We start from the raw sequence: 12,423 nt of genomic DNA, 5'->3' as shown, positions 1-12,423 counted from the left end.
TTCACGCACACATTTATAAATAAGACGATCTTCGCGAAGACGTGTCCGAGGACGTATTAAGCAAGGCTTTTGGAGGTTAAGTGGTTCGCGTGCTCCGGTCATAGGCCTAGTTTACATCGAGCACTTGATACGCGTACTAACTCGTGGGTGTTTACGATAATTAATCGGATCTCGGATTGGATTGAACAATGGTACTCAACATAAGTATAGAAAATTTCCCTAGGCTAATCGGATTGACGATCTCTGTCTCAAATGTGATCCGATTGATGACGAAAGCGTGGAGACGCAGAAGCATGCTTGAAAAGTAAGTCTCTTTATTTTTTTAAATAATCACACAAAAAATCAAAGATAAAGTTAAAAAGAATGATTTGAATTTAGATTTATTGTAATATTTTTTGTATAAACACTAAATTTCGTTTAAATTTCTATTTGTAAAAATTAATTAATCTATCCTAAAGTTTGTGGTTATATCGGAAACAAATCAAAATTAATAAAACAATTATTAATTGTTAGGTACAAATTAAAGCATATAATATTTTAAGCACATCATATAAAATTCCTGTTTATTATAAACTTAGTAAAAATAACTTTGAAATCATTCAACTACATTATACATTAATCAATATTAATTTATATGTTAAAAATCAATAATGTTTCTAAAAATGTTCTTTTTATTCTTTTCCAGATCGTAAATAAACTTCAATTCCATGAATAAATAAAAATTACTGGAAAATGTATTTATATGAAGAGGGCATTATTGAACAATATCAATTTGTGCTAACTTAAAATTTGTAAAATCTACTTTTCTTTATTAGTTGTTTATTAGAGAGTAATAATATACGCATCATATATGCATACAATTATATTAATTTTATTTATGTATATTCCGTTCTTATATTATTACTCTCTAATGAACAACTAACAAAGAATAGCAGATTTTACAAATTTTAAGTTAGCACAAATTGTTCAATAATGCCTTTTTCATGTCAATCCATTTTCCAGTAATTTTTATTTATTCTTGGAGTTGAAGTTTATTTACGATCTGGAAAAGAATAAAAAAAACGTTTTCAGAGACATTATTGATTTTTAACATAAATTAATATTGATTAATGTATAATGTAGTTAAATAATTTCAAAGTTATTTTTACTAAGTTTATAATAAACAGGAATTTTATATGATATACTTGAAATATTATATGCTTTAATATGTACCTAATAATTAATAATTTTTTATTAATTTTGATTTGTTTCCGATATAACCACAAACTTTAGAATAGATTAATTAATTTTTACAAACAGAAATTTAAACGAAATCCAGTGTTTAGACAAAAAAAATTACAATAAATCTAAATTCAAATCATTCTTTTTAACTTTATCTTTGATTTTTTGTGTTATTATTTAAAAAAATAAAGAGACTTACTTTTCAAGCATGCTTCTCGGTCTCCACGCTTTCGTCATTAATCGGATTACATTTGAGACAGCAATCGTCAATCCGATTAGCCTAGGGAAATTTTCTATACCTACGTTGAGTACCATTGTTCAATCCAATCCGAGATCCGATTAGTTATCGTAAACACCCCGTAACTTTCTATTAATTTATCTTACTGTCGACAATACGTGTATACATAATACATATATTTAATTATCTTGATTCATATTATACCAACTTAATATACTATTTTTTAAATTTATTGCCGAAATCAAAACAATTTAATAGAAAATTACTAGTTAGTACGTGTATCAAGTACTCGGTGTAAACTAGGCCAAGGTCATACTTTTAATTGATCTGAAGTAGAGTCCCTAGAAGTAGAGAGTCTGGACATCTCGGGGTTCCACGTGATTGGATACACGTGATTGTGCACCTAAAATGGCAGCACCAATACGGATCCCTATTTAATCCTCTTTAGCCAATGTGATTACAGCATACAACACGTTCAAGTGCACACAACAATAAACATACACACACATAAAGCTCACGTACATACACTGACATAATCATCACCGACATTTTAGGAACAGATGTCCAGACTCTCTACTTCTAGGGACTCTAATCTGAAGTAGAGTCCTATATAAAGAGAGAAGCGACATCGAACCCCCACTACAACCTTCAGTATCCAATTGAGTCCTCCACCGCCATTTTGGGACCGCCAACGTCATCAAACACCATTCGATTCATTCTGCAAACAGCTGTGGTCACAATATGGCTGCTCGCTTAGCCAATCAAGTATCAATCAGATTACCAATCAGAGCTTCGGACATCAATGTCGCTTCTCTCTTTATATAGGACTCTAATCTGAAGTAAAATCTGTAGTGATAATAAAAAAGTTCTGCATTCTTAAGGCTGGTTAATAATTACTTAAAGTAGGTTTATAATAGCCGTAACCGTAAGAAATTGACCAATCATAGTTAATTTATAAGAAAATAATCGACGATTAACCAATTTCTTACGGTTAAGTGTACAAAATTAAGTGTAGTATTAAATTTTAAACTATTAATATCAATAATGACACAAATCAGAAAAAACTGTTCTGCATGTGGTACATTGCATTACAACAATAAATTTATTTTTTAGAAGGACGGTGTGAACATAAGCAAATATACAGGGTAGTCAAAAAGTATCGGACCCCCCCAATATTTCCGTTCCCTTGCATTTTACAAGAAAATGTTTCAGACAAAAGTTGTAGGGTTTAAAAAGATCTATTTACTGATCTTATCAGTTTGACCTTGGATGGCGTCGCCAAGGTCAGATCGAAATTACATTAACTTTTTTAAATGGAATACCTAACTTTTTATTACATATTCTTGTAGCTTATCTCGAGACCTTTCCAAAACACTACAAGAAAGTTTATTTTCGTTGAGTACTTTCTGAGTTGTGAGGCTTGAAAGCTACAGTGTACTGTAGTGCTCTTGCCTTAACTGGCCGGACACACGCCACACTTGCCTTAACTGGCCGGACACACGCCACACTTGCCTTCACTGGCCGGACACACGCTACACTTGCCTTAACTGGCCGGACCCACACGCCACTCTTGCCTTAACTGGCTGGACCCACACTACAGTACACTGTAGCTTTCAAGCCTCACAACTCGGAAAGTACTCAACGAAAATAAACTTTCTTGTAGTGTTTTGGAAAGGTCTCGAGATAAGCTACAAGAATATGCAATAAAAAGTTAGGTGTTCCATTTAAAAAAGTTAATGTAATTTCGATCTGACCTTGGCGACGCCATCCAAGGTCAAACTGATAAGATCAGTAAATAGATCTTTTTAAACCCTACAACTTTTGTCTGAAACATTTTCTTGTAAAATGCAAGAGAACGGAAATATTGGGGGGGTCCGATACTTTTTGACTACCCTGTATATACGAGGTGTGTTCAAAAAGTATCGCGAATTTTGAATTTTCGCGGGTTACGTATATTCGAATTTCGATCTTTTTGTGGCGTTATGTTGGTACTCATGTCTCTCACTTATGCCGACAAGCTCGGCCATTTTGAATGTTCACTTAATTGTTGACAGCTGCTTTGCTTGCACGTGTTTTGGATCGTCTTCGATTTTTACCTATTCAAAAAAATGGATCAAAGAACCTGTATCAAATTTTGTGTGAAAAACGAAATTAAGTGCGCGGATGCATTCCGAATGTTGACTGTGGCATACGGAGAAGCTACCTTGGACCGAAGCAACGTTTATCGGTGGTACAAAATGTTCTCAGAAGGCCTAGAAGATGTGAACGACGAAGAGCGTGCCGGACGCCCGAGCACTTCAACCACAGACGAAAAAATTAATGAAGTGGAGAAAATGGTATTTGCCAATCGTCGAATCACCGTTAGAGAAGTTGCTGAGGACCTAAACATATCGATTGGCTCGTGCCATTCGATTTTTATCAATGATTTGGGCATGAGACTGGTCGCCGCGAAATTCGTACCAAAATTGCTCAATTGCGACCAAAAACAGCATCGCATGAACATTGCTAATGAGATGTTGGACTCTGTCCGCGACGACCCAAATTTGCTCCAGAGGGTCATAACTGGTGACGAATCGTGGGTTTATGGTTATGACGTGGAAACCAAAGCTCAATCATCTCAATGGAAGCTGCCGCACGAACCAAGACCGAAAAAAGCGCGCCAAGTTCGGTCGAATGTGAAAGTTTTGCTGACAGTTTTCTTTGATTGCAGGGGCGTGGTGCATCATGAGTTCTTGCCACAGGGTAGAACGGTCAATAAGGAATATTACCTGCAAGTTATGCGCAATTTGCGCGAAGCAATCCGCCAGAAACGCCCGGATTTGTGGAAGAACAAAAATTGGCTTTTGCACCACGATAACGCCCCTGCTCACACATCGTTGCTTGTGCGCGACTTTTTGGCCAAAAACAACACACTAATGATGCCGCAGCCACCGTATTCCCCAGATCTGGCCCCCTGTGACTTTTTCTTGTTCCCTAAACTGAAGAGGCCCATGAAAGGACGACGTTACGCTACGCTTGACGAGATAAAGACGGCATCGAAGGAGGAGCTGAACAAGATAAAAAAAAATGATTTTTTGAAGTGCTTCGAAGATTGGAAAAACCGTTGGCACAAGTGTATAATATCTCATGGGGATTACTTTGAAGGGGACAAAATAGATATTCATGAATAAATAAATAATTTTTGAAAAAACACAAAATTCGCGATACTTTTTGAACACACCTCGTATATATATATATATATATATATATATATATATATATATATATATATATTTATACAGCTCAGCTATTCAGCTAGTCGCTGAATTGTCATCATCACCTTGGTTTATCTTGAGCGCCTACTCATGCAGAAATAATATCGGCTAACTAGAAACGAATTGTGCTGGAGGCTATTTTATTGGCAATTTTATCAGGCAGTGTAAAATGTGGATCACTCGTAAAAACTGAGAGACATCACGGTAAAAGACGAATGTAAATATGCTTATCATAAGGATTTCTTTGTGCTCGAGCGAAATACTCTAGGCCATCCCTGGTATATATTTGCAATATTTAATATTAATTAATAATACTTAACAATTACCTGCCGATTCCGTTAACTCTTCAGTTCAAATGAAATTAAAATCATAGCTTAATAATATATAAAATAGTATTACAATATACAAAATTACTTAAATGCAACGTTTCTATTGGAGGAGTCCTAGGGAATATTACGAAAATAGCCAAAAGGCAAATAATGTACACCCAAGGACTTTGATTCTGTCCATGGGGAAATTTTCCAAACTGAGAAGTCACCACTTTCTACATACTCGCAGTTCATGATTAATGAAACGACTAGAGCTTATTGGTCGTTACGTTAATCATGAAGTGTAAGTATGTAGAAAGATAGCGACTTCTCAGTTTGGAAAATTTCCCCATGGACAGAATCAAAGTCCTTGGGTGTACAATCTTAAGATCATCTTCGTCAAGTCGATGTCAAATCAAATAAGAATTACTTGAGCAAAATCTTCTTCGCGAAGGTCACCTTATTTGGCGACTATGAATTCTTATGACTTAAGACGATCTTGATTGAATAAGATGGTCTTGGCCAAGACTATCTTAAGCGCTGCCTTGAGCTTGGACTATGAATACGGCCCGTAGTGTGCTATCGAGATCCGCTCGGCAAATAACCGCTAATTTATGCCAAAACTAGTAAGAAATTAGCCAATCATAATTGATTTATAGAAAAATAATCGACTATGATTGATCAATTTCTTACCCGTTCCGGCATAATTTAAGTTAGGTTATTGCCTGCATAAACCAATCTTAAGGGTTGATTTATAATAGCCGTTACTTCAAGAAATTGACCAATCACAGTTAAATATAAAGAAGATAATCAACTATGGTCAATTTCTTACGGCTTAGTTCCGATCTACAATAGATGTAATAAGCCTTGAGCCTTAAAAAATTGACCAATCATAGTTGAATATGAGGAGAATAATTGATTATGGGTCTAGTTTCCACTAATACGCTCAATTCGGTTTCACTTTGGTGCAGGTCAAGTTTAGTATTCTGTTTTCATTGGAAGTGGAGTAGAAGTAAAGACGATTGATATTTCATTAGGGCCAACTTAACTTTATAGAATATATATACAATATATATTAAAATAGAATAGAATTATTTTATATAATTTTATCTAAACCTATAAGTTTTTATTAAATTTTTATAATGAATTACATGCAGTTTCTAACCTCTTTGGACTTTTTTACAGTGCACCCAGCACCTGCAAACATGCGGCACGTTTACACGGCCCGACTTAACTCCGAAGTTACAACATCGATCTTATAAAATTGGCCAATCACGAGTACTCCTCAGAAGAATGGAAAGATTATGATTAGTTAGTATTATAAGGGCCAGTTTCACAACCTACGGTTAACTTAACTAACCGGTTAAATGTCAATCGTGATTGGTTATTTTTTGTTAATTTTACTTAACGACAAATGCGATTGGTCAATTCCGATAGAAGAATCAGCCGATTAAGTTAACTGAAGGTTGTGAAACTGGCCCTAACATCGATTTTGTAACTTTGGCGTAAGTTGGGCCATGATGTAAAAAGAAAGGTGAAACAAGTAATCAGATGCGCAGTAGACCATACTCTAGACCAATCAGAACTGGGTCCAAATTTTGAGATTTAATATGGTTACGGCTCCGGTACTGGGACGTATTTATAATTGTATTTATACGTAAATCGGAGATAATTGGTGAATGGGAGAAATTCAAAGCTACTTAAAAAAAGAACGTAAAGATAAGGTTGAGACTTTGTACATTAATAAAAATTGTGATAATTGTTATTTCAAATTTTGTAAACTTGGATTAGAAGAAATTTGGAAAGTTATAAGAATGAGCTTACGTGTATGGCTAAATTGTTGTATTTCATGTTTATAATATCAGTGTTTATTGCAACAGTGATTTGTGTTAAAGATAATAAATTTCAAGTATTTTTTATTTTTATATATATTTTTTTTAACAACATCTACATTTTAAGTACGTGTGACTACATATGATTGTTTCGTATTTAAATTGCGCGGATATCTTTGGACCCAAATTTTATTGGCTCATCACATCGAGCCACGCCTCTTACCGCGCATCGAGCCGCCGACGATGCGCGTTGTTTTACCTTGTTTTTTACATCATGAGTTAAGGACCTTGCACATGAAATGCATAACAGAGCATAAGCGTAGCATAAGACCTTTGGACTAATGAGAATCTTATGTAAATCAATATGGCGACTTTATGCTGGATGCTCATTGATTCATCGGTCTTATGTTGTGCTTATGTTATGTTATGCATTTTATGTGTGAGCCCCTTTAAGGCTTACAATCACTTAGGAATAGAGAAACGGAGCATAAAGCTCTACTTTAGACAAGAGGAGGTGTTCTCTTAGGTATGCAGGGTGATCGAAGGTGTATTCCGAAAGTTCTATCAAAAATATCTCTTTTAATAATAAAGTTGGTATCACTGTAACTAACTACGCTGTGTTCCGTAATGTAAGTTGAATTTGTGATTATCGTTGACTTGCAAAGATCAGCAGAGAGGTTAGTTTAATTTCTTGTAATTTAATTATTTATAAAATAATTTTAATGACGTATTATTTATTAAAATAATTCTAATCATGTATTATTAAAATAATATTTACTAACAATAATTTTTATTTTGAAATAAGAATTAAGCAAAAGATGGATTTTCGAAAAATCCGTGATGCTAAAAATCACAAGTTCTGATTAATTTTAAATTATTAATTGTAAGTAAATTAGATTATATCTTTGTGTGCACTAATAGTGCATGATAAAATTTATTTTGTTTAAGTAGTTGGAGAAGCTACAGTAGCTTAGCTGCCATGCTTATAAATGTTAGACTTTTATTAGATATTATTATAATATAATTTCATACTTATTTCATACAAAATCAAATAAAATTTTTAAAAAATAATATCAATATTGGCAACATCAAAAAATGTATCCTACAAACTTTGCAGTTAATTTTCAGTTTTTGGAAATTCTTGTGCTTTTTAATTCCTATTTTTAAATCAAAATTATTGTTAGTAAATAATATTTTAATCAATAATACATAATTACAATTATTTTATAAATAATTAAAATACAAGAAATTAAACTAATCTCTCTGCTGATCTTTGCAAGCCAACAATAATCACAAATTCAACTTACATTACGGAATACAGCGCAGTTAGTTACCAACTTTATGATTAAAAAGACTATTTTCAATAGAACTTTCGGAATACACCCCGAGTCACCTAGAAAGTTACTGGGGTTAAAGTTACTATAGAAATCCCATTTATTAATAAATGAATTATTACATTATTTATCGATGTAATTAGAATAATACTTATATATTAGAAACTAGCAAACGACTAGCAAACGATTCGACACTAAATTATTTAGGAAATTATGAGATAAAGGCTAAAACGGCTTTTTACTTATCCAAATTTGTCCAAATTTTTATTTTTATTTTTTGTTTAAACTAATTAATATGCAAACAAAACAAAAAAAAAAACATGCAAACACTAGCAAACGACTAGCAAACAAATGGCACCTTCAAAATTGTTATATCTGTCAGGGTGCCGTCCGGCGGATCCCGATAGCGCACATCCCGATAGAACACAAACCACTCACAATGACAGATGCCTAGAGATTTTCCGTAGGTTGGGTTAGATAAGTCAAGATGATTGGTTGGTGGGCTATCGGGATGTGCGCTATCGAAACCCTTTCGGTGCCGTCACATGAGGCGTAACTTGCGTAGCGTAATTTGCATATTCTAGTAACTTCTAAAATACGTTACGCCATTTTAAAGGCTTTCTTTCACATAAAGCGTATTTCGCGGATTTTCAAGAAATGCATATCTAATGCAACCAATTGCTGATTAGGGTTTCTCTTGTACAGTGCGTTGCATTGATGCCTGGGGTACCGATTTTAAGAACCACGTTTCTTTCTTAGTTATTTTTACGTTCATGACCAAATGCTGCTGTCAACGATCACCGCAGCATTCAGTCATAAACATAAAAATAATCAAGAAAGAAACGTGGTCCCTAAAATCGGTACCCCAGGCATCAATGCAACGCACTGTACTCTCTAACAGAAATGCTAAACAAATTTACAATTGGTTTTTGTAATTTACACGTCTTGGAAAGTACGCCTCATGTGGAACTGATACTCTGCACACTAGTATGTGTGAATAATCTATGTGCGAATCTAACCTGTGCGGGCATACATTCCTGTTACTTGTAATTTTCAAAAATTTATATATTTAAAACAAAATAAATATATGTTAGGCATTTAAAAAAAAGAAAGCATTTTATATGCAAGAAATTTTAGCAACACGGACATATCTATTAATGTACAACAATAACCTTAAAATTTTGTATCAATGTCATATCGCAAGAAGGTTGGATATGACAATGTTATTACAAAATAGTTATTATAAATAATAAATTTGATATAAAACTGTTTCTTAATTTACCCTGATTTCATTATCCATCTTTTAATTTTGTTCTGCTTATTTAAGTAATACATGTGTTATCAATACATGTATTACTACATGTACAGTCGTGTTCATTATAGTTGCGACACTTTTTCTTAGATGCGTCTCTGAATACGCAACTATAACAAGAGCTGAGAACATAATTGGTTCTTACTTGTGGATCCAACCAATTACGTTTGCCGCTCGATGAGCAAGGCTACATTCCAAAAACCATCAAAGAAAAAGTGTCGCAACTATAATGAACACGACTGTACACCCAGCGACTTTGAATCTGTCCATGGGGAAATTTTCTAAACTGAGAAGTCACTATCTTTCTATATACTTACAGTTCATGATTAACGTAACTACCAGTAACCTCTAGTAGTTTCATTAATCATGAACTGCAAGTATGTAGAAAGTGCTGACTTCTCAGTTTGGAAAATTTCCCCATGGACAGAATCAAAGTCCTTGGGTGTATGTACAGTGCATTGCATTGATGCCTGGGTACCGACTTTAAGGACTACGTTTCTTTCATAGTTATTTTTACGTTCATGACTAAATGCTGCTATCAACGATCACCGCAGCATTCAAGGGCCTCGCACATGAAATGCATAACAGAGTATAAGCGTAGCATAAGGTCTTTGGACCAATGGGAATCTTATGTAAATCAATATGGCGACGTTATGCTGGATGCTCATTGGCCCATCGGTCTTATGTTGTGCTCATGTTACGTTATGCATTTCATGTGCGAGGACCTTCAGTCATAAACAAGTCATAAACATAAAAATAATCTAGAAAGAAACGTGGTCCCTAAAATCGGTACCCCAAGCATCAATGCAACGCACTGTACAGTCGTGAGCTAAAAAGTTGCAACACATTTTCTTTAATGGTTTTTGGAATGTAGAATTGTTTATTAAACGGCGAACATAATTGGTTCTTTCCTGTGGATTTAACCAATTACGTTCGCCGATTGATGACATCAAAGAAAATGTGTTGCACCCTTTTAGCTCACGACTGCACAGTGCGTTGCATTGATGCCTGGGGTTTGATTTTAGGGGCCACGTTTCTTTCTTGGTTATTTTTACGTTCATGATCGAATGCTGCGGTGATCGTTGATGCAGCATTCGATCATGAACGTAAAAATAACCAAGAAAGAAACGTGGTCTTTAAAATTGGTACCCCAGGCATCAATGCAACGCATTGTACACCCAAGGACTTTGATTCTGTCCATGGGGAAATTTTTCAAACTGAAAAATTTCCCCATGGACAGAATCAAAGTCCTTGCATTGTACACCCATGGAATTTGATTCTGTCCATAGGGAAATTTTCCAAACTAAGAAATCGCTATCTTTCTACATATTTACAGTTTATGATTAACGTAATGACCAATAAGCTAGTCGTTACATTAATCATAAACTGTGAGTATGTAGAAAGTGGTGACTTCTCAGTTTAGAAAATTTCTCCATGGACAGAATCAAATTCCATGGGTGTACAGTTTGTGTCAGGTATGCCTGAGGTCCGATTCTAGGGTCCACGTTTTGTTCTTAATTGTTTTTACGTTTATGACTATTATAAGCGGATGCTGCGTTATGCGATCATGAATGTATTGTAGTGTTAGTAAATTATGTGTTTTGACAGCCGGCCGATGTAACCTCAGTTTTGATCGGTGAAATATCAAAAAATATTCCAAAGCTTAATTAAAAGGAAGCGGATCAAAGCCTTTGATAATTATTGTCACAAACACTCCGTTGTTGACTATCCTTATATTTATTAAAGAATACGGTAATGTCTCGCACCAAGTCTTATTATTACCTGTAATCGTCAGAAAAACAGCTCACAAAGTATATTTTCTTATTGTCAAATAATAACATTTTTTATTTTTAAAACTACAACTTATCTAATATATCAAAGGCTTCGATCCGTTTCTTTTCAATTAAGCTTTGGAATATTTTGGAGATTTCACCGATCAAAACTGAGGTTACATCGACCGGCTGTCAAAACATAATTTACTAACACTACGATACATTTATAATCATTGACGCAGCATCCGCTTATAATAGTCATGAACGTAAAAACAACTATGAACAAAACGTGGACCCTAGAATCGGACCCCAGGCATACCTGGCACAAACTGTATGTACAATCGTGTTCATTTAAAATCATAGAAAAGTGTCGCAACTATAATGAACACGACTGTACAATCGTGTTCATTATAGTTGCGACACTATTTTTTAGATGCGTTTCTGAACGCGCAACTATAACGAGAACTGAGAACATGATTGGTTCTTACTTGTGGATCCAACCAATTACGTTCGCCGCTCGATGAGCAAGGCTACATTCCAAAAACCATCGAAGAAATAGTGTCGCAACTATAATGAATACGACTGTACACCCAAGGACTTTGATTCTGTCCATGGGGAAATTTTCCAAACTAAGAAGTCACCACTTTCTACATACTCGCAGTTCATGATTAATGAAACAACTAGAGCTTATTGGTCGTTACGTTAATCATGAACTGTAAGTATGTAGAAAGATAACGACTTCTCAGTATGAAAAATTTCCCCATGGACAGAATCAAAGTCCTTGGGTGTACATACGTTGACTTTAATATGCACTAGTGCATACTGGTGCAGTCCAACCAAAGGCTTGTTTTCTATTCCTGCACTAGAGTGCACTGGAACGTTTCTTCTTGCTTTCACTAATTTTCAAATATATATCTATTTCATTTTAAGTACACACTAATTCAGGGAGTTCAGGAACAGAAAACATACGGCGAATTCGCTATAAGATTTTGCTCACATTTTCTGTTGGTACATATCTGACAATACGATCCGAGCAGCCATTCACGCAGGAATCCGTTCGGTAAATTTAGGTCATGTGATCGGCAGATGAAAGAGCAGTGGCTGCGCTAACCGGGAGGGTTCCGGTAGCGCACATCCCGATAGCCTACCAAC

The sequence above is a fragment of the Solenopsis invicta genome, chromosome 4 (genome assembly GCF_016802725.1).
Source record: "Solenopsis invicta isolate M01_SB chromosome 4, UNIL_Sinv_3.0, whole genome shotgun sequence".
NCBI classification, from domain to species: domain Eukaryota; kingdom Metazoa; phylum Arthropoda; class Insecta; order Hymenoptera; family Formicidae; genus Solenopsis; species Solenopsis invicta.
This window is presented reverse-complemented; position numbering follows the sequence as displayed.